This window comes from Pistacia vera, unplaced genomic scaffold (genome assembly GCF_008641045.1).
Source record: "Pistacia vera cultivar Batoury unplaced genomic scaffold, PisVer_v2 Contig45, whole genome shotgun sequence".
Taxonomy (NCBI): Eukaryota; Viridiplantae; Streptophyta; class Magnoliopsida; order Sapindales; family Anacardiaceae; genus Pistacia; species Pistacia vera.
Window position 1 is genome coordinate 317,303 of NW_022196279.1, and position 23,945 is coordinate 341,247.

A 23,945-nucleotide genomic window follows, 5' to 3' on the forward strand; every position below is an offset into this window, starting at 1 on the left:
TTTCTTTCTACTCTTTATCTCTAAAATCATATAAATACATATGTTACCAAGAGGTATTAAACAATCTTTATAGAAAAGAAAAAAACCTGAAGAGAAATGAGAAAAGACATTGGGCAAGAATATTAGCAAGCAGGGCGACAGAAAATGTAAAACGAAACTCCAAGTCAATTATTCTCACTATTGTGAATATAGGCTGAAACTAAGCATCTAAGCAGATAACAGTTCCTTTTAGTGACAAACGAAATAGAGAAAAAACTAAAACAAATAATATTAAGAATTTTTTTAAAGCAGGGTTCTTAGCTCATGAATCTACTTTAATTTCTATCTTTTCATCTTAAAGGAAGTTTATGTTTCTTAGAGGAAAACAAATATATTTTCAAAAAGAATTGAAAATTGAAAGATTGAAGATGTTGAAACAGAAAATTAACAAGATGCAAGTGTAACAAATTTTGCTAAAGTATCTATAAAATCGTATTGGTGGGCTATATCAACTTAATTTTTGAATTAAATGATGAACAAATTTTCAACCTTTCATTTGCTTCAATCTACAATTGTGAATGGGTAGTTATAAATAGTTATTTTAATTGCAAATTCATCACCTTTTAAAATGGTGGATTGATTTGTGAATGGCATGTTTGGCTTATTATTTCTGCCCATATTCCCAATCTCATTCTCAAAAAATGTTTGGCACATTATTTCATAAATATTACCCTATTTTTTTAATTACTTTTAGACCCCCATAAGGTTATTAATTTTATAAATACACCCTGAAAAAACTTTTAAAATGAACAAAAACACCCCCCGTGACCCATACTTGCCAGATTCCGACAACCACCGTCGGTGGTAGCCGAATTTGCCACAACGGTGAAGTACCGACGGTAATTATCCATTAGCGACAGTCAAATCTGGCCATCGTTGACCGAAAACAAGCGCATATCTTTGGCCGTGTTTGGCATTTTTCCAGCCATCGCGGCCACAGCAAGCAGGAGATCTGACCTTTTCCGGCCAGATCGTGGTGGATCTGGCCGGGAAAAGGCCATAACGAAGCGTTATGACACAAATCCGCAGGTCTGTATCATAACGCGATTTTCCAGCCACATTCCGAAAGGTGGTGGCCGGGGAATTTGGCACTGTAGGTGATGGGGGTATTTTGTCATTTTATATATTGGGGTGTTTAATAAATTGTAAACCTATGGACTTTTTTAAATTTTTAAATTTTACCTTGTAATACTCCCTCAACTACCCAATATTATTCCCAAAATCCTATCCAAAATAATAAACCAAATGCACCCCAAGGTTTCTATTTATTCACATCAAACCATAACATTTGTAGAAGGGCCAAGACTATAGTGCGAGTAAAAAGAAATTCTGAAATCAATAAAATATAATATATGACGAAAAGTGAAAATTCTATACTTGAATTACCTGCCACTTTGGAGATAGTCTCTAAGTTCTTCTTCTTTTAAAGTATCCATATAGAAATTTTTGGTAGAACCCCATGTATCCAACACATCACTGCTCTTGTTGTGAGCAGTAGTTTACATCCACCACGATGATCTTTGGAAGGATCCCACAGTCTTTAAATCAAGATCTTCCCAGATATTACTAGAATCAAAAGAAGCTTCATATGCTCTTATCCTTCTCAGTATTCTTGCTCATCTTCAATCTGCATATATTATTTGCTTGATCTACTACATGACTCTCCTTATCCAGTTTGAGACCTAATTTTAGGAATTTTTAGTTGAATGGTCTCTATTTTTGGAGTTCTGTTACTTCTATGAAAAACAGTCATCAAAGAGCTGTTCTTCCATGGCGCTTGCCTCCCAACTTCCTGCACAAGAGTGGTCTTCCCAAGACCACCCACACCCAAATAAACACCATCATGTAGATACTCTCATCCTTCAATGCACAAATACCTCTCCACAGTGGATTTCTTGATCCGAAAGCCAAATAACCTCCTTAGATCTAAGCCGATTCTGGTGGGATTAGTAGGATGGGCAACTTCATTGAATTCTTTTTGCTGCAAGAGTGGACCAATATCATCCCGCTTTAATCCGAGTGCTTTCCTACTGAGTTTGTAGCGGGTGATCAAGTTGGGGCACAATCCCTTGAAACATCTTGGGTGTTTTTCTTTTGCTTGAATCAACTTCTCTGCTTCGGTAATGGTCTTCTCAACATCGTCTGCCAGTCCTTAACATTCTGGTTGATCTCTTCCAAGTTTCTTTCAGCAGCAGTAACCTTAACCTGCACTTCGTAACTTCTTTTCGAGATTTTTGAAATTGGTATTGTAGTTGTACAAGTACTTAAATGACGCCAATCGGAGTAGCCAAGCAGTTGACAACATCCAGAACAATACTCACGATTTCAACCATTTTCAACACTTTTCCTTCACTTATTTTTTTTTTTTTTTTTTTTTTAACAGAGTTTAAAACAGGACAACTAGGGTGCAAACTTTCAAATTTAAAAACACACAAAAAAAAAAAAAAAAAAGAAGTTAAGAAAATACGAAATAACAGCAAGACAACAATGATGCAAACTCAAAAAAAAAGAGGAGTGAGACTGAGGACAAAACACTGAAAGAAGATTTTTTTTTTTTTTTTTTTTTTTTTACAGAGTAAACCAGAAATATGAGAACGCGAGAGCAGAGAAAAAAGAAGGGATCTGATTTGTGTCTTGAAAGTATTGAGTGGGGGAGCAAAGATAGGTACGAGAGAGACTGAAAAATAACCCAAGCGTTTGTTGATGCAAAGAGTAAATAAGAGATGGCTTTGGAGGAGATAAAATTATAACAAATATTCCTTAATTCACCAAAGAATTAAGATGAAAACCTTATAAATTTTGGTGGGTAGATGTATTTTTGTTCTTCAATTTTGAGCATAATCCAACAATGCATCCACATATTCAAGAGTAAACAATAAACCGGCGTAAACTATATTATTCACTCTAAACAAACATTATTTCAAAAAACTTATTGTTTAAGGGGATATGATATTGTAGGGGTATGATTGAGTGAGAATTTCCCTAAAAACTCTCCATGATATCAATTCTCAAAGAAAAAGGAGGCCAGCCAGAATTAATTAATTAATCAAAAGCCCAAATAAGGTATCCCTTTGGAATTGGATCTTCAATGAATGGTTTGAATAACCTGCAAAGTCTCTTCTACTGCCTCTCACAACCTTTCTTTACAAATAAGCGCAATAGCTTCATTGCCACTGGTTGTAAAAAGTATGCAAAGATCAACGAAACTGATTGGAGTGATTCAACAACTGGTGGTCGTCTGACTATTTGGCTTGTCATCCTAAAAAAAAAAAGAAGGTTGCTATGATTTCATATGCCCCATCCTTCACATATACGTTGATTATGAAAATCGTATAAAAGCTTCATTAAAGATGTTCCAGGAATGCAAATCTCTCAATGTTACCAAAATTGGGTCATGACATATTACATAAACGATCCCTCTGTTTTAAGGACAAATGAATATGGACGGCACCTCGCAGTATCTGGAATAGGGAACATGGGAATGCATTCAAAAGTCACCTACTTTTGCAGAACAAGGGAATCCCATTCCCTTGTCAAATTCGCCAAGTAAAAAGGGGCCAAGTTCTTGCAAATGGAGAGGCAAAAGCACAGTAGGGCTATAAACAAAAGTGGAGAAGTAAACGCATGTGAATCCTCCGAAATCAAATACCGTTGAAGAAAGTATCAAAAATCCCTAAAAGAAATGCTTAATACTTATCAACAAACAGTGAATGTTTTTCGTATAATCGATTTCACACAAGGTAAATGAAATATACATACGCAGAAATTTGAAGTATAGGTAATTGAATTATGTGATGATAGTAATTAGAACGTCTTTGCTTGAATGAATAAGTTACATATATTTGATTATGCATTAATTCTAATGAAAAAGAAAAAAAAACAACTACGTATATTAACAAGAAATGGTAATTGTTATAAATAAGTGAGATACATAAATGAATAGAAGTCCAAACTAATAATTGTTTTTCTTTTCTTTGCCAAAATCATTGACATGTATAGAGTTTTGCTACATTAATGGTGTATTAATACATTAACATAAAACTTGTTTAAAATTGTAGCATGAAACTTGCAAGTTAAAAAAGTTAAACGGGTAAACTGCACTTGTACAGTGCTCATAGTATAGCTAAAGCCGTTTGAAAGAGTACTCAATGTGAAATTAGGAAATCATACTATCATCTAAAAACAGAGCCATGGGAGTGACCTTTCTTATTGTTAGCAGAACATTAAACGAAAAAAAGACTTTATCAACTCAGGCAGGCAGCTTCAGGTTCTCGCGGTTCTTCCAGCTGCGTTAAAAAGCAAGCAAAACTATGTTAGCAAGACTCAAAATACAGAAGCAATTGATCACTTCTTAATGAAGCCAATAACCAATCACTTCCTATTCAATCTAATTTTTTTCTTTCCGAATATGATTGCTTCTATTAGTACAAGCAAAGCCTGGAATATAGATGAAAAAAGGAACATGGAAATGTACACTTTTAAAATGTAGTAGAAAAAGTCAGCATAGAGGGCAGTCTGAATCAGGCCTGAAACCCAAGCTGTTTCAGCATTTTGGCAAACATGCTAGTTAGTAATGATCTCCCACAAGCAGAAGCACAAGTGACGAGATAAACAGCAGAGAAAAACTTACGTATCCATCTGATTTTGTTCTCCGTGAAGAAACGATAAAACCAGTTGAGGATATATAAGCTCGGTAAGCACTATATAGGAAATAAAACAAAAAAATATGTATCACCAGTCACACCAGTAATCTAATCAAAGGAAACCAGAGGGAGCAGACGAAATTGATGGATTCAGTAAAAAGTAGAACAAAATTCTTCAAATGTAAAAACTAATTTACCCAGAAAAAAGAGGGAAAAGATGCCAATGATAAACATCATAGGCTAAAAAAGTCTTGAAGATTGCCATGCAGACATTCATGTATACTGTGTAAATAAGTAAGATGAGCTTCGTACGAAACAAATGGTACAATTTAATTCCATAACAACTTTGATGAATCAAGTTGTTTAAAATGAAATACAGAATGTGGAGAGTTGCAAAAATATACACGACTGGATATAACCCAAACACAATATCATCTTTGAGAAAAGGCCTAATTTAGCACCAGCACTAACACTAATTCTAAACACAGTGACAACAAACGTTGCTGCAACCAATACATAAAATGAAAAATTAATTAACGATAGAACCATCATCATTTCAATTCATGAGGAACTAATTCCTTAACCTCGGTCTCAGCCTTCTACTCTAAAACATTCTGCCAGTAAATACTCACTATAAACTTGAAATCTATGAACTTCTTTTTCCAACCTTAATTTCTCTTTTAATATATAGAAACCCAATTTTACTCTTACGTATTACATGAATTATTGCTGCAGAAAAAAGGAGCATCAAGAGTAAACTGTTTATGCCAGTACCCTGCCATGGACCATTCACTTTCTTGTGGTATGAATGGTTACGACCAATCTAGGTCACGCCATCTTGGGATCCCTTCCCGCAACGCTGATATGAATATAATTTTTTGTCAACATAACATGTTTGAGAACAACAGAAAGCACTTTAGTATCACAACTGTAATAACAACCAGAACCACTTCTCATACACAAGAAAGTGCAAAAGGAATAAGGAATATATTGACCAACTTTACTACATTGTACAATAGTAATAGATTTTTCCATATTACATTTTATTAGAAGTGGTTTCAAATAATTCAGGCAGTAAAAACATTTTGGGTTATTCCAGCCCAGCGCAACTCATTTTCACAGACCATATCAATCTTTTGGATACAGAGACAAGCTAAGGTTCTTGGAAATCTTTTGTTTTGGATTTTTTAGGAAAATCTGGGAATTAGTAATAGAAGATTTTGGTGTCAGTCACAAAAGAATTTCAAGACACTTATTTCCAGCGCTTAAAATTGGAATACATTGTAGATTTGGATGGCGTTGACACTTATAGAGTAGCCTGTGAAGGCATTTGATTGATTGATTAGTTCTGGAACTGCGGCCAAGTTGAAACAGTTTCTGTTAAGGATTTGTTATACTCAAAACAGCTACATCACAGAAACAATCATCTACATACAGTTTTGAGGACTGCAACAGTTATTGGAGCAAATGGCACAATATGATCGATAGGATGAAAGAAATAAGCTGTTTGGGAACATAAAATGGCTTACCACAGAAGGAAGACATAGTTTCCAGTTAAGTTGTCAATATTGCTTGACCTTTGCAGCAACACCAGTTGCGGCAAGATTGCCACAGCTTCAAGATAGATTGAGAAACTCCACAAAATCTGTCCAAACAGGGTGAGTCTTCCATCAGAATCAAATCCTTTTTCCAGGTAAAAAGGTAATTTACTATGAAACCGTAGTTGAATCTTACTTTCAAGCAAAGGAATAGATTCATGCAAAAACCCAATTTAAAGGGTTCTATAGCTTCAAATAAATAATGACAAGAATAGACTAAAAGACAAATTTTACCAGAAATGGAAAATTAATAATTATTTACTATTAAGACTCTTTTCTAAGCAAACTGAACAACTAGAACAGTAGCAAAACCTGACTGTCCTACTAAAAGTTATTAAGCAACAAAAAACTTGCCTAGAATAGCAAAAATGCGATTTCAGTTTAAACAGTAGAAATTAAATGAAACATAACGAACTTCACATCAAATCTAAGATTTTTATCTTCCATCGAAATGAATCCAATGATATCATAATGCTCATATTTAGTCAAGTGACGACACTTGCAACAAAAGTACATCAATTACTGTATTGTGATGACTCTACACTATTTTACAAATTCCAGATTATATAGAGGACCAAAAGTAACAGAACATTACTACACGGGATACCACCCACATGAATCAGTGGGATTCATGATATATAGTAGTTGTATTCTGATAGATAAAGAAATCATACAGTGCTGAGGCAGTTATGCAAATTCTAGATATTGTATCATGAAGAATACACCAAGAGCAGCAAAAGAAACCAGTTGTAACCATGCTGGATAAACAACTATGGCACCTCACATGTAGTAATTATTTGACAGCTTATCATGCCAACCAATCATATGAAGACAAAAATTGCTTAAGTATCAGCGAAAAAGATAAATCAAACGTTAGCCAAATTGTGAAGTCTGCATATAGTTTAGTGCATCTTCATTTGTAACAATTCTAATATCTAGGATGAGAGAAAGCTAATACACAAAAACTCTAATCCATGATTAGATAAAACTCAATTACTAAAGCTCATTCAGAAACGAGATAATAAGCTCCTTCGTTGTAAAGGAGATAATAAGTGCCTTCTAACTATAGGAGATGACAAGCTCCTTGTTGTATTAATAGAAGACTAAGAAAAAGCTCCTATACTATAGCTCTCTGTACTTTACCTGTTCAAAAAGAACAATAAATTTTTTCTATTTTCTATTCTATAAATCAAACAATGGTATTCGAGCTATAAAAGCAACATGGAGATATATAATATTTTAAAAAATTTAAATCAGCTAAAGGACAGAACAGGTGAAAATCATCATCAATTTTTTACTTGAAAGATCCATTGCTTTAGAGGGACAACCACTTTCACATTAAGTCTTTTATGGTGACTATTATATTAGTATTCTATATGTTTGTAGTAATATCCATATGTAGCAAATATGCAAGTTAGTCACTGAAATTGAATTCCCAAAGGGGACCAAAAACATTCTAGTCACTTAAAAATGAAATATCCAGTATAAAATTTAATGTGGCATAAAATGTGAAAGGTCAAGCATATGTGATAATGTGAATCAGACTAGTGAATTAAAACAGCATCGACTACAGAAAAATACAAATGCTTTACCATGGTCTAACCATGGGTCAATTTCAACATTAAGTTGTAGCATTTGTCAATTAGAATGTTTCACTTTTTCATAGTTTAAATAGGTCATTTTCTTTAGCCAAAAATACATGAATGAGAAACAAATGAAGAAGAAAGACAATAAAATTTCGTACCTCAATAGTATTATATCATGGGGAATCAACAAAGCCAAAACCAAACATGGGAGAATCAGGAAAAATGTCTAAAGGTGTCTTATCCTTGTTATATGTTTGCTTCACAACTTTATGGTACCGCATATACCAAACAATAGCGATTGAAGTTCCAAGAAAGACTAGCTTCATTACAGAGTTGTAGAATGAGACGTACCTCGTGACAGATCAAGGTAACGAGTGACAAAAATTATCAACATAGAGTTCTGAGTTTTAAGTGAAATTCCTAGAGCAAATAAAAGATATGTTAAGCACACAAGTAAGGAACCTCAGAGAAAAAAATATAGCCAAGATATTTTCAAAATCTATGAATTTATTAAAAAAAAAAAAAAAAAAAAAAAAAAAAAAAAAAACGTGCATCATTTCATGAAGATTACAAGAAAAATAATAGGAGATCTAATTTTATGGATCTGGATCTTACGCAAAAAATGAAAGAATATACAAATTTTCAAGAAGCATCAAAGAAAACAATAACAAAATCTAGACATCCAGAAACCTATCCCCTCTTAAGTCTAAAAAATAAATAATTATAAGTCAATCAAAATTCTAGCTTTCTGATATAAAAGCAACTCAAAATTTAATGGGGAGCTCAGTAAATAATGCACACATTAATTTTCCACTGCATACATATCTCCTAAAACTATAAAAGATGGCAACATTGATAAACATTGAATTTAGAGAACATGTTAAGCTAAAACCTATAGTTCCAGTCCGAAGCTAACAAAGTCCTCAAGCACTAATGCTTGAACAATTTCCAAGAAAATAAAAAAGACAAAAAGTGGAACATGGATTATTGAGGTGACAAGATTTTAGTTGCAGGTTGAACATTACAATTATCCAGAACCTATGAATAACGAAATTACTTCAATAAAATAAGCAAAAATACAAATAATATAATAACAGAACCAAAATAAGAATAGCTTTGAAAATGAGAACCGATTTATGGTTGAAATGCTACAATGCACAAGACCAGCAACCTTCAATCAAGCGTTAATTCTACAAACAACAAAAGCTTATGAACAGGTCTATAGAGTTTGGAAACTAAAGTTTATAGTTAATTCTTCTAACTACATAGAGTGAACAAACAAGCTCTTAAATCAGGTAGGCTGAAGAACTCAAAATGTAAACTAAAAGCCTCTAAACTCTAGTATAGAAACAAAAATTTAGCAGAAATTACATATAAGGACAATTAAAAATTAGAATAAAAAATTACTGATGAAGAAAAGTTCCAACATAAAAATACACACTCTCCTGTCAATACATATTCTTATCAACAATGAAAAAAGTTGAGAAATGAAGCTAAAAAACGCTCTCCAGAATGGTATTTAACATCTTTAAAATGGTGAAACTAAAAAAAAAAAACTCATGGAAATCAACCAAACACCCACATTCAACTCTTCAACAAACCAATAAATTCATTAAACGCCAAGCAAAAACAGCAAATGGCGATCTAAAAATGGGGTCAAATAGTCAACCGAGAACAGCGCAAAAAAAGGAATCAAAACCCAAACCAAACAAACAAAGGCAGAAAGCAAAAAAAACTGCACAGGATCATTGTACGAATTTTGAGGAGAAGGACCACTGCTGAGGAGGTGGGTTCATGTCGCCAGCCAATCTAAACGGATTCATGATTGATTTGGGGTGCTTTGCTCACTCTTTTGTTTGATTTTATTTGGTTTTGTTTTGGATTCTTCGTTTTGCTTTTCTCTTGTTTTGGTTTCGATTTGAGAACAAAGTGCTTCATTGGGGGTCATGCTTTTTGAACGGGGTTTAAGGTTGACAAAAAACGGTTATTTACGCGCCTTTGAGGTGCGTGGCCGTTGACTCCACTCGGACTTGTGTTCAAAGACTTGACTTTAAAAGTAGAACAAATATTTTTAAGAGTTACATGACAAAATGTCCTCAAGTTGGATTTTGTTTGAAGACATGACTTAAAAGTAGGCTAGAATAATAATAATATATTTTATATATTTTTCACAGTAAATGACACAATTTCTCTCCAGTTTTCGAAAATTATTATAAATCATTGTTGCTTTAAGTCTTAAGTAACAAAATAAATGGTTTGAGGGTAATTACGCAAATACATTTTGAGTTACAATAGAATTCTTAGCAGCAGAACAACGGTTATTAATAACAAGTTATCTTGATATTTAGAGTTGGGGAAGAATAACAAAGGAATTAAAAAACAAAAATATCTTTAGGTTGCTAATTTACTAAACACCCCAATATATAAAAATTGTATGAAATAACAAAACACTCTCCACCCATAATTGTTAGATTTCGACTACACCGCCAAAATTGACGTGTACGACTCACGACCGGTCGAATTTGATGTGTATGTACCGATATAGCCTATTCTGGCCAAACACCCAAGGATCTAGCAAAAAAATGCTAGATCTATGACCAGATCTGGCCGTCAGTGACAGCCAAAGATATAGTCAAAAGTCAATATCTGGTCATCGTTGACGACCAGCTCGGCCAAAGATCTGGCCGAAAAATGATATCGGTACACTGCCGACCAGATCTAGAAGTAGTGTGTCATTATACCAGATTTCGGCCACCTTTCGACGTGGTGGCTGGAATGGAATTGACAAAGTGGGTGAGGTGGGGGTGTTTTTGTAATTTTTAAACTTTTTTTGAGGGTGTTAGTTAAATTAATAAACTTAAGAGATTTAAAATAGTTGAAAAAAATATAGTAGTATTTTGGGATAATGAAACAAAAGTTTTTTTTTTAGTAGGATTGGAATAGGATATGATTGGAAACAAACGGACTCTAAAATACCTCAAGAGAATTTTGTTATTTAATCAAACCTTTAGTTTAATCTATTTTTACGAATAAGAAATTGTCGTAGCGTTCCCAATATTTCAAAACAATAAAAATAGATCTTATTTAAGTGACAAAAATCGCGAGTATAAAACTTTATGAAGACTTTGCCATCCTTACGAATATATTGAGGAAAACAATAACAATAATGCGTCATTTTATCTAGTATGTTTAGCATGTATTATAATCACTTAGCTAAAGTTAGACCATTAATCTTTGTATGGTCTAATAATTAAAGTAATAGTCAAGGATCGAGAGATATATTCAAACCTCTTATTTATTTAGTTTAATGACGGTACAAATTACCCATCCATCCTTTATAGTATGATTAATTTTGAAGAAAGTGTTAAAAATAATATTGTTATAATATAATCAACTATTATATAGTAACCGCAAATAATAATCTTTTTAATATAAACAATAAAATTAACTATCAATAAAATACAAAGACAATACATAAAATTAACAATACCAACAACTGATCGCGTGTGGAAATCCTTCAGAATGAAAGGATGAGATCTGGAGAATACACATCTCAGGAAGAATGTCAAGGCTGTTGTAAACACAGTTTCCTTAAAACATATTTGCCTCCTTCAATCGGGTGCACAAGGATTTGAGGAGCATTGTTTCAGGATACACGAAGATGATAGCAAGAGAAGCACCACTCTTCTATTCTAACGAACTGAATAAAATTTAACTCCACAAAAGAAACCTTAAAAACTATAAAGAAAATAAGAGATTGAAAGAGCTCTCAATTTTTTTTGGGTGTTGAAATGAGAGGAATGACACATTTTAAACTACTAAGGTGAGACAAAACTTTGAATTCCACAATTATTTTCCACCTTTTCCACTTTCCAATTCTTAAAACTTCCTCATTAATCCGTAACCTTTCTCCTTTCAATTCTCAAATACACCAGCACTTTCATTCATTTATTTCATTCATTTAATAAAATATTCCAACAACCCCCCACATGAATGAAATTTGACAAGATCTAGACACAAGACTCAGTGATGGAGTTTAAGCGATTGGACTTGCATAGGATAGGTTGGTGTTACCTTTTGAACCTTCCCTTATGAAAGTATGTTTACTTTACTGACTGATTAGTGGACATGATGTCCTTAAACTAATTGTTTTATGTAAATGAGACTAGTTCACACAAGAATCCTCCCTGATATTATCAGTTCCACTTTATGTCGTTTGGCCATGAACATCCCTTAGTTCTACGAGAAGTTCTTAAGAATTGAGCCCATACAATTCCCTTTAGAAGTGGCCTACTTCTTTTTCTCACATAGGTGATTTCTTAAGAGTAACCCACATTACTCTACTTCGAAACCAGACGCAAGAAATCACTAAAAGTTTTCGCTTAACCTTATTCCTACGGCATCACTATTTCATTTAATCATAGGAACGAACTGAGAGTACCTCTCATAGTGAGCTATCTAAGTTTTATAATAAGTTGTCTGTCTGAACCTAAATCTTGGGATCTCCAGTCAATAGGTTGAGTTTCATTATATCGACTTTTATGGGCTTTAGTCTCATTCCTCTCGATGATTTTTCAACTACTCTCTATTTACCCTTGGTTAGCAGATTACTAAATTATCTTTGATTTACATAATCAATAGAGATTCCTGTTGAGAGTAGTGTCTAATGATTATGTCGACAAAGTATATGTCTAGATACCATTATACTATTGTTATGTGCCCTCAATTACAGATTGATTATCACAATGAATGCAGATGCTAGCACAGGCTTTGGCACTTTGGAATATCCTCTAAGAATTGGCGTAACCATCAACCTCTTCACCATACTTATCTAGAAATAAATTCAGATTCCCTGGTAGATCTGGCTATAACAGTTTGTTTAGAGGATTTCCATGATACAATTGCACCTCCTAGTGTGAACACATACCACTAGTAGATTTGAGTCTTTATATTAAATACCCAGTTTGCATCACGTATCCTTCTGCACATCTGCATATCTAGATAGTGCAGGCCCATAACTATGAGTATAACGTAAATACCTAAGTATTTTAATTGCTTCCAATGACAGCTTTAGGATTACTCGTGTATCTACTCAATTTACTAATTGTGTAAGCTATGTCTGGTCTAGTACAACTCATTAAATACAAGATTACTATAATTTTGAGTACTTTACTTGAGAATACTCTCTCCTTTATTCTTCGTAGATGTTAGGGGCTAGTATCTAAGGTGTATAGCCAAGCTATAATCATCTTTGTTAATTGTTCCAGAATTTTATCCACAAACGCGATTGTTAATTAAATAAGCCCTTCTGAAGTTTTTGAAATCTTAATCCCAATATTACATCAGCCAAACCCATATCTTTCATGTCAAATCTTGAATTCAACATATCTTAGTAGATTTGATATCTCATATTACTACAACAATGAACATGTCATCAACGTAAAGACATCAAATGACATAACCATCATTCGTTTTCTTTGACGTAGACGCATTGTCACATTCATTGATTTTGAAGCCACTAGCCATGATAGCACTATCAAATTACATGCCATTGTTTTGGGCTTGCTTTTAATCCATAAAAGACTTGAAAAGTTTACAAACTTTCTTTTTTTAATTGCCCTGGGCAGAAAAACCCTGGGTTGTTCATATAAATTTCTTCTTTCAATCTCCGTTAAGAAAGTTATTTTTACCTCCATTTGATGAACTTATAGATTTTGCAAAGATGCAATCGCAAGTATCTCCTGATAGAATTTATTCTCGCATAGGAGATACGTATCAAAGTAATCTAAGCCTTCTTTTTGCTTGTATCCCCTAATTACAAGTCTGGTCTTGAGTTTTCAATTGAAACATCTACTTCTTTTCCTCTTGAAAATTCTTGGATCCTGGAGGTTTACATCCCAGAGGAAGATCCACTAGTTCCCATGTATGATTTGCAGGATGGAGTTAGTTTCATTTTTAATAGCCTCTTTTCAAAAAGGTCATTTTGAAGATCTACACCGCTTCTTCAAATGTTTAAGGTTCATCTTAACAGATAAGTTAGAAAATCTAGACCAAAGGATTTATTGTCCTTGCTTTGCTTACGTCTAGGTCCATTTCAACTTGTGACTATTTTGAACCAAGTCTCATATGTTCGTTTTAGAGAACTGATCCTTCTTTGGATTTGCATGGAAGTATGATGTTCGGAGAACAGATGCATTTCCAGATTCCATTGGGTGTCTCGTGTAAGTTTGGGACTTGGACCTATGCACAGAAATCAAATAAGCACTACTATTATGTGCATAGCCAATGAAGATGCAATCAACTATTTTAGACATATTTTCACCTTCTTTGGTGTCGGTATACTACTTTGGCAAGACACCCACACTCGCAAGTATTATAGGAAGGTTCCTTCCTTTCCATAATCATAAGGAGTTTTGTCTTTCTTTTTCAGGATATCTTATTAAAAGAGAATTAGCCAACAACAAACTTCCCTACATGTTCTGAGACAACCCATAACTTATTAGCTTGCATTCATCATTTCTCAAAGTACGTTCTTTCGCTCAGCAATTCCATTTGATGAGATGAAAGGATGGCTGTTGGTTTCGCGTATAATTTCGTGTTGTGACAGAAATCACGGAACGAAATTCACACCACCACTGGTCACTTCATAACACCATTATCTTTTTATTGAATTGATTTTCAACTTCATTCTTATAAAGAATAAACTTATCAATAACTTCGTCCTTGTTTTTAGCAAATACACATAAACAATATCTTGTGCTATCATCAACAAAAGTAACAAAATACTTATTGTCACCCTTGTTTTCAAACTTTAGGTCACAAATATCATTGTGAATTAAATCAGAGGATTTTGATTCTTTCAATACTATTAATGATGACCTTGTCAATTTTGCCTTAACACAAATTTCACACTTATGTTTGGAATCGATTTGGAAAATACGTATGGTGATTTAAGTTGATTAATTTACGCAAAGTATTAAATTAAGTTGTCCTAGTCTACCATGCCACACATAGGAAGACTCAAGCAAATAAGCAGAAGAAATTCTCTTATATCTAATGCTATGGTTTACAACACAACATTAAGCTTAAACAGCCCATCACTCACATACCCTTTCAAATACATTCCATTCTTTGACAAAAACACTATCTGACTCAAGAACTATACATAAACCATGCTTGTTCATCAAAGATCCAGACACCAGGTTCTTACGGATTTCTAGCACATACAGAACTTTGTTCAGATTTAGCTCTTTCCCAGATGTAATCTTTAAGGCCACCTTTCCTTGGCCTTCAATCTTTGAAGTAGTTGAATTTCCCATGTACAACTTTTCCCCATTCTCATTTGGTTCAAAGGAATTAAATAGTCCTTCATCTAAGCAGACATGTCGAGTGGCTCCAGTGTCAATCCATCATTCTCTTAGGTTAGAGCCAACCAGATTCACTTCTGAAACCACCGTAAAGAGACTTATGTTTAGTGATGGCAATGGGCCGAGCCGGGACCGAGTACCCCTTGGCCCAGGCCCAAGCCCGACCTGATGGCCCAGGCCCAAGCCTGGCCCGAGCCCGCCACGGGTATGACAGGCAAAGCCCAAGCCCAACCCGAAAGGCTTTTTATGACCGCAGGCCCAGCCCAAGCCCGCATTTTTTTTATAATGTCAATTATTTTTATATTTTTAATTTTAGAAACAGTTTTTAAATATTAATTTATTTTTGAATACTTACCAAATATATAAATAACATTCGACAAAGTGCATTCATCCATTTTTAGAGTATAACATAACCATAAGAGCAACAAGCAAATTGAGACATAAAACATAAATGTCATATATAAATTAATTATATCAAAACTTTTAATATTTTCAGTTTGACTTGGACAAAGTAAAAGTTGTTTAATATGACTTAAATCATATTATATGATAAATCATGACTTAGTCGACATGTCCAAGGATGTGATTTTATTTATTTAAAAAAGGCTTTATTGAATTGAAAACAAATCCAAATAATGCATGAAACCAATATCCAGCAAAACATTTATGTGGGGCCCTAAAAATCAGCATCTTATGTTATACTAGATTATGGGCTGGGTCAAAATGCAGTAATTGGGATGATGATGATGACTCCAGTTTTGTTTTGGTCCTTAGACCTAATACCAGATGCACCTGGAAAAACAAACGTATATTGTAAATTATCTTGGGGCCAAAACTCTGTGAAGTGGGGGAACATGTGACAACATTTTGATGTACTACCATCAGAATCTTGCCAACCTCTACATTATAAAAATAAACCACCCCTAGTCAAATTCAATTACTCAACTCATTCAATCTGTCCACTCACTATTTTTATGCAACATATGAAAGTCAACTGCAGTACTCCTTCAAGCTCAGTTATTACTAATAACATAAGTTGGATGATTAAAAAAAAAACAAAAAAAACTGATAGGATAAGATCAAATTATATTTTAACAGCAATATTTTAAATCTAATTCAAGGGTTCAAGGAAATTTAATAAANTTTTTTTACAGAGTAAACCAGAAATATGAGAACGCGAGAGCAGAGAAAAAATGAAGGGATCTGATTTGTGTCTTGAAAGTATTTGAAGTGGTGAGAGAGAAGCAAACGTAGAAATAAGGTAGACGAGAAGAAGACTGAAAAATAACCCAAGCGTTTGTTGATGCAAAGAGTATAATAAGAGATGGCTTTGGAGGAGATAAAATTATAACAAATATTCCTTAATTCACCCTAAAGAATTAAGATGAAAACCTTAAAATATTTTGGTGGGTAGATGTATTTTTGTTCTTCATATTTTGAGCATAATCCAACAATGCATCCACATATTCAAGAGTAAACAAATAAACCGGCTGTAAACTTATATTATTCACTCTAAACAAACATTATTTCAAAACTTCTCCATAAACTTATATTGTTTAAGGGGATATGATATTGTAGGGGGTATGATTGAGTGAGATATTTCCCTAAAAACTTCTCCATGATATCAATTCTCAAAGAAAAAGGAGGGCCAGCCAGAATTAATTAATTAATCAAAAGCCCAAATAAGGTATCCCTTTGGAATTGGATCTTCAATGAATGGTTTGAATAACCTGCAACGTCTCTTCTACTGCCTCTTCACAACCTTTCTTTACAAATAAGCGCAATAGCTTCATTGCCACTGGTTGTAAAATGTATGCAAAGATCAACGAAACTGATTGGAGTGATTCAACAACTGGTGGGCGTCTGACTATTTGCGCTTGTCATCCTAAAAAAAAAAAAGGAAGGTTGCTATGATTTCATACGCCCCATTCCTTCAAATACTACGTTTGATTATGAAATCTTATAAAAGCTTCATTTAAAGATGTTCCAGGAATGCAAATCTGCCTTCAATGTTAACCAAAATTGGGTCATGACATATTACATAAACGATCCCTCTGTTTTAAGGACAAATGAATATGGACGGCCGCTCCTGCAGTACCTGGAATAGGGAACATGGGAATGCATTCAAAAGTCACCTACGTTTTGCAGAAACAAGGGAATCCCATTCCCTTGTCAAATTCGCCAAGTAAAAAGGGGCCAAGTTCTTGCAAATGGAGTGGCAAAAGCACAGTAGGGCTATAAACAAAAGTGGAGAAGTAAACGCATGTGAATCCTCCGAAATCAAATACCGTTGAAGAAAGTATCAAAAATCCCTAAAAAGAAATGCTTAATACTTATCAACAACAGTGAATGTTTTTCGTATTAATCGATTTCACACAAGAGTAAATGAAATATACATACGCAGAAATTTGAAGTATAGGTAATTGAATTAATGTGATGATAGTAATTAGAACTGCTTTTGCTTTGAATGAATAAGTTACATATATTTGATTTATGCNTATTAAAACCCTGGATACGATAATCACACAACGAAATGAATTTTAAGTGAAAAAGTAAGTTCAAATTTAAAACGGGGGAAAAGATGTGTAAACAAAATATTTAATTAAACTTAAAGAGCTATTTTCAATATTAAATGGGGCTTAAAAAATATTTTTTGAAACATAAAAAATTGTGTATTTAGCAACAGGGATACTGATAAAGTAGACGGGTGTTAAAATTCACTTCTCTTTAAAATATTATAACATGAGACGTTAAAGATATAATCCCCCTTGAGGTATGATATGATAATATAGGGCGTGTTTGGTTTATTATTTGATACCCTATTCCCAATCTTATTTCCAACATATTTGTTTGTTTAATTATTTAGGAAATACTATTATATTTTTTAATTACTTTTAGACCCCATAAGTTTATTAATTTCATTAAATACCCCCAGAAAAAAATTAATAAAAACACCCCCACCCACCTATAGTTGTCAGATTCTAGCAACCACCGTTGGTGGTAGCCGGAATCTATCACAACGGCCTACAAATGACCGGAATTGGCCAGTAATTCGTCGATCTGGCTGTCAGCGACGGCCAACACGACCAACGATGACCATATCTTTGGCCATTGCTAACAGCCAGATCTGGCCTTTTGCGGCCGTTGACCAGATCTGGCCTTTTCCAACCAGATCCGTGGTGGATCTGACCGGAAAATGCTAGATCGACTCACGCCCAGCCAGATTTGACCGGTCTATGTTGTAATGCCAGATTCCGACCGTGGTGGCCAGAATCTGGCACTATGTATGGGTGGGGGTGTTTTTGTCATTTTACAAAATTTTTATATATTAGGATGTTTAGTTAAATTAGCAAACCTAGGGGTTTTTTTTGTTAGTTTTTAAATTTAACCTCACAATAATCACCCTATTCAACTATCCAATATTATTTCCAAAATCATATCCAAAATAATAAACCAAATGCACCGATAAATCCCCGTGTAAGTCATTAAAAGTTATATTGTGATGAGTTAATAAATATTATTAAATTACTCTCCAACCATTTATTTTAACCCTTAAAACTTTATAATAAATAAATTTTTGTAATTTTTAAAATCTCATATAGATTTCTTTTTTTTTTTTTTATCACACCTCGAAGGGATAATAATACTGACTTTAGGTTAGCTTTTGTACAATCCAACCTACACCCCCCACTTACATGGCATTATGTTTGGGGCCTCAATTGAAAGACTTGAGCTTCTTGTGCCCTTTTGAATTTATTTGAATCTTCAATATGATCTGGGATCCAATAACGTGGAGACAGGTATCACAAGTTATATCCGAATTTCACAAACCCGTGAATCTAGAATCTCCTTTGTTGACCGCAGTGCATATTTTCTATACGTTCGCCAATGTCAATCAGCAAATAATTTTCTACAGTCACGGCACGGTCACGGACTCACGGCTCTAACAACCGTAAATAAATGAAGCGAATTAAATAATATTTAATTATTCCATAATTTCCAACGTGACTCATCAAATCAAATCTATTTTCTTGGCTGTCACCAACATTAAAATTAAAAAATTTATTTTTGTTTTTTGTTTTTCAAAATATAATAAAATGAACCCTATAAAATTTTTAATTACATTAATTTAAAATCCAAAAAATTATCATATAAATGTCATAAATATTGTAAATCTCTTAATGACAGGTTATGAACCGTTACGTAAAACATTAAATATGGTACAATTCATTAATTAAATAATGTAACTCACATGCTATGTAAAACTCCATGCCTTACAATAAATTTCATTTAAAATACTTTATATTATATTTAATGTATTTAGTTGTTTTAATTTAAAATACTGTCTTTAAACTGTATTATCAAACACATAAAATCATTAACACTTTTATAATTTTGTTTTAATCCATGTAGGAGATTTGATTATATGTAGATTCCAATTTATTAATCTAACGGTTTAGAGATTGTTGGGTAATTATTAAAAATAATTATCTTCACTACGGTTGTCAAGTTTATTAGATTGTATTAGATCGAAAAAATAATCTAATATTTATTAAAAATATATAGGATAATCCCTTCTCAAAATACTAAAATATCAAATATAGTATTATACAATGGTAAATTTATTTATTAAAAATATAATTCGTAATCACTTGATTTTATAGCTAAATATCTCGTAAATAATACATATTGCAAAATATTCATAAAAATAATAACTTAAGGTTTCAACATTTGTCAATATCACACTAAATAATACACTCTCTCCTATTAATTAAATTACCCCAAAAAGTCTAAAAAGATCCCCGTTGGCCTACTGTAATCCCATGAAATCCTATGCCACCCCACGTACATCCCTAAACCCACGACCAAACACACCCCAAACCCAAAACCATCCTCATACTTAAATTAAAAATTAATAAAATAACATTTAAAAAAAAAAAATGTAAATAAGCCATGGTAATCTCATTCTTTCCCTCTTCCTTCAATTTTAAGCTGTCATTTATATATCGAGCAATGCTAGTTTTACAAAGACATATATAAAGGGGGCATACAAAGACAATCTTTATCCTTGATTTTCATGATTTCTTTCTCTTTCCGTTTTTTCTTTGTTTTTTTCTTCTTGCTGATGTCACTTTGTACCCCTCTTTGTATGAGTCTTTATAAGGATATCATTTTTCTTTATATCTCTTCCCTCTATAGAGGGGGTCTTTATATCTCTTCCCTCTTTGAGTTTATGAAAATTAGCTTATAATCAACAAGTGTTTATAAGCTAATTTTAGCTTATAAGCTTTTGAAATTTTAAGCAATTACGTGTTTGGTTAAAATACTTATAAGTGATTGATAAGTAGTTGACATATTTGATAAAATGACTAAAAAGGGTACTACATTAAACAAGGGTGTACTATAGAATTTTAAAATTAAACAAGGATAATGTGGTAATATACTTTGTCAAACTAATAAAGTGCTTATAAGCAAAAAAAAAAAAAAAAAAATGTACCTCCCCCCAACTTATTTTTCTTTTGCTTATAAGCTCAAAAAAGTTATAAACAAACATGTCAGCTTAATTTTAGAGCTTATAAGTTAGTTTGACCAACTTATAAGCTTAGACAAACACCTCATAATAAGATAAATGATGTTAAAATCTTTTTAAAACAAAGTTTCAAATTCTTTTTAGTTTTTATTTTTTCAAATTTTTATATAATTAAGTTAAAAAATGTATATAACTAGATAAAAATTATTGGAGCTTTTATTTGGGGCGATTCAGGTGAGATCCAACTTTGTATTCACTCATGGGATTCAGATGGTCTGAGGGAGACCACCACGACTCCTCTCTTCTCAACATCCCTTATTAGTGTATAGACAACTATCTTTTGAGCACATATTTAGGTTCAGCCTCAATGAGAAAAAAAAAAAAAAAAAAAAAAAAAACAAATTGAACACCTAGCAACGCGTATCTTCACAACCAAGAACTATGAGATCAAAAGTAATTGACTTTTTGTGTACATCCATTACCTTTTGAAGCCCTTGGTTCATTTGTTACTTTCTCTAAACCTTGAAGAGGAAATTGTTATAAACTCTCTAATCTCATGCAACAACTTTACACTATAATAAATCCATTTTGATCCCTCAAGTATAGCCTAAGTACTCACTTGATAATAATATTTCGTGCGTTTGGTTCCATATTTTACCTATATTCCCAATCCTATTCTCCAAATATTGTTTGATACATTATTTGAGAAATATTACTATATATTTTAATTATTTTAGACCCTTAAGTTTATTAATTTCATTTAATACCCCCATAAAGAAAAGTTAAAAAATTAACAAAAACACCCCCACTAACCTATACTTGCCAGATTTCGGCAATCACCGTCGGTGGTAGCCTGAATCTGTCACAATGGCCTACACCACGACCGGAACTGGCAGGTAATTCACTGATCTGATCGTTAGCGACGTTTAAAGATGGATTTTTGCGGCCGTCGATGGTCACATCTGGTCGTAGATCTTGCTTTTTCCGGCCACATCGACGCCATACCTGCCAGATCTGACCGGTATGTGTTGTTACACAAATTTTCGGCTAGATTCCGGAGGTGGTGGCCGGAATCTGGCACTACGGTTGGTAGGGGTGTTTTTGTCATTTTATAAAATTTTTATATATTGGGGTGTTTATTAAATTAGCAAACCTCGTGGGTTTTTTTATAAATTTTTAAATTTTACCTCATAATACTCCTCAATTCAACTACCCAATATTATTCCCAAAATCCTATCTAAAATAATAAAACAAACGGACCCTAGGTTCTTATCAAATATAAACCTTTTGGTTTTTTTTTTTTTTTTTTTTTGTTTTGTTTTTTTTAAAGTCTAGCATATCCTTATTTGTTCATTTTTTTTTCTTAAAATCCATGAAATTGTTCTTAATTTTTACCAAAATTTCAGTTAGAAGCCTTTTATTTGTTTTATAATTTTATTAATTTTAATTTCATTTACATTAGGAAATATTAGGGGTATTTTAGACTTTTATAGAAGACGGAAAAAGGTGCCATCTTCCAATAATATAACCCCTGTTTTTTCACTCTTTAGAATTATTTTATTGTTATCTTATTTAGATTAAAAAAAAAATGAATAGTATTTGTTTACTTATTGTGATCATATTTGAAAATTAATCTGAATTAAATAAGATTTTTTTTATTGAATATTTGTTTTTTATTATCCCTTTCTAACTTTTTTCCAACTCTGTTCACTAAAAACAATTACATTTCATAATAAAAAATTATAAATTAATAAAAACACCCCCCCCACCCAACCAGTAGCCATTGACAACTACGAGGAAACACACCGGAACGATGCACGATTGGCTAGATTTGATCGATCATGCGCAAATCTTATAGTTTCCGTCCAAATCTATGACCCAAAATCTGGCTATCGTTGATGGCCAGATTGCCATTGATGATAGCCAAATTTTGGCCGTCTCGACGACTTCTTTTTTCTTTTTCTTTTTTTTTTTTTTTTGGGAGGGGGTTAATTTTTAAGGTTTTATTGTGGAGTGTTTTTGTTATATTTTAAAGTTTTATGGGTGAGTGTTTAGCTAAATTAATAAATGTAGGGGTTCAAATAACCTAAATATTTCAAAAATTTTTTCATAAAATGTACCAATAATTATCAGCATTTAATCACAACTCTGACATAATTTTCAAATATTAACAAAATACATTCTCAGAATCCTATCATATTTTATTCAATCCTATTTTATAGGGGTGTTCAAAAAACCGGTTGGAACCGGAACCGGGTACCCTGGGTTTGGTTCCGATTCCTACCCAAACCAGTCGTTAATGGGTAGGTTCCGGTTCCAAATTTTTGGAACCGTTACTGTGCGGTTCCGGTTCCGGTTCCTATAGTTAGGAACTAAACCGGAACCAGGAACCAGGAACCGAGACTAATTAAAATAAAATTAAAATTAGGGGAGTTAATATAACTTTTGTAGAAAAAGTAATGTAATATTTATATTTATATTTCATAACATTTAAAGTAAGTTGGTTTGACTTTTGAGAATCTACCTTTATAAAGTAATGGAGTTTGTAATTTTGAATTTATAATTTGTAATTTTATTTTTGTAAAAAGTACCAGATGGGGGGGTATTTGTAAGTTTTTAAAGGTTTTTTTGCCATTTTAAAAACTTTTGGGGGGTCATGTAATTTTACAGGGTACCCAGAACCGAATCGGAACCGTTGTTACAGGTTCTGGTTCTGGGTACCTAGGAACCGGAACCGTCGGTTCCGGTTCTGGTTCCAAATTTCAAGGAACCGTCAGTTCCGGTTCCTTCAAAAAGTATAGGGTACCCGGAACCGAACACCTCTACTATTTATCATATTCAAATAGTTTTTCAGAATAATATTTTTTCAAATAACCTATCAAACGGGCCCTAAGTGTTATTATCAGATTTTATTGGGTCTCATCTTCATCGACCAAAATTAACTCAGGTTACGTTACCCTACGTACCTCCCTAAATCCGCAACCAAACATCTCTTCAAACCCGCCCAAAACCCTCATCCTCCTCTAAATTAAAAAATTATAATTAAAAAAACATTTAAAAAAAGAAAAGCAGCAAAATCGTAAATAAAACACAATTCAAAGTCCATTCTCTCCCTCTCTGCTTCATTTTTAAGCTGTCTCTCCCATCTGTTCCCTCTCCGCTCTGTCTCTATATAACCCTCT

General features: G+C 33.1%; 1 pseudogene; it reads right to left on the bottom strand.

Moving 5' to 3' along the window:
- Window positions 1-4,112: 4,112 nt before the first annotated feature.
- LOC116144658 lies at window positions 4,113-9,689 on the bottom strand (annotated as a pseudogene).
- Window positions 9,690-23,945: the final 14,256 nt, after the last annotated feature.